The following is a 1,223-nucleotide window of genomic DNA, read 5'->3' on the forward strand; positions in this document are numbered from 1 at the left end:
GAGGACAGTCTCACTGGAAGTCACAGTGTAGGTGACAGATGGAGGGCATGTGAGCCCACAGAGGCTTGTCAGAGCTGAGGTTGGGCTGTGCTGTGCCTGGTCAGTCTCCCCACAGGTTCTCTGTGCCTTCCGGGGGCCTCACCCCCAGCCATTCATCCCATCCCATCCTGCAGGTCCCTGAGGGCTCCCTGGAGGGCAGGGCTCTGTGCAGACCCCATGGTGGCTTCCCATCTGCCAGGGACATTCCTCTCTCCTCTGGCCCTCCCCAGGCTGCCTTTACTTCCTACCTTGGGACCTCAAACCTCTGAGCTCCTGTCACTCAGGGCCATTCACCAGCTCCTCCCAGAATAACACCTCAGTCATTCTCAGGCACATGACACCTTCCCCTGGGGTTCTGGTGAGGACCCCAAGTTCCCTGGTCAGTTTCCATAGGCACAGCCCTATCCGAGACCACAGTCCCCATGTCCCTCTGAACGCATGTCCTCCTCCTTTCTGTCTTTACCTCTCCTCTCATAGCAACCGAAGTGTCACACTGTGTCCAGGACAGAGGCAGAGGCTGGCTCACCTCTGTGGAGCAGACACAGGAATGGGACACCCTCCACACAGAGAAGGTGCCCCTGCCAGGGGAATGAACGTCGTTTGCAATATCCTGTGTCCTCCCAAGGACCTGCGTCCTTTCCTCCCTCACACGGAAATCAGAGGTGGGGCAGACACACTCCACAGGGGCTGACAGTCTCTGATGACCTTCCCTCCTGAGAATTCCCCCTGGCAGAACCTGTTTTCTCCCGACATAAACCGCAGCTTTAGTCCTTCTACAGATCACCTTCCCTTTGTTTTTATGGTCACGGGTCATTTTAGACACTGACCACCCTGGCGAGTATCTTTCCTGCATTGGAAAAGCGCACTCCGTATGAATCCCTGACTCTTCCTGGGAAAGATAAATGTCTAATTCTTTCCACGGACATGGAGATAAGTGACTGAAAACATTTCAGTAAAGGAGCACAGGCTGGCATGAAATACAATATAAATACCGGGGACGCTCTAGGAAGGCAACTGCACAGCTCAGGGGTAACATAAAGCAAACTTTAAAGAAATGGAGATGAGTGATCCTGGGTCCCCACCCCAGGTTTCCAAAGGTACAAAACGGAGATAATGTTGGGAAAGTCTCCTTTGGACGCCCTTCACCTTGAGCATCACATCACGGTCAGTGACAGAGAAATCAG

This window comes from Otolemur garnettii, unplaced genomic scaffold (genome assembly GCF_000181295.1).
Source record: "Otolemur garnettii isolate 467f Iridium unplaced genomic scaffold, OtoGar3 scaffold00301, whole genome shotgun sequence".
Lineage (NCBI taxonomy): Eukaryota > Metazoa > Chordata > Mammalia > Primates > Galagidae > Otolemur > Otolemur garnettii.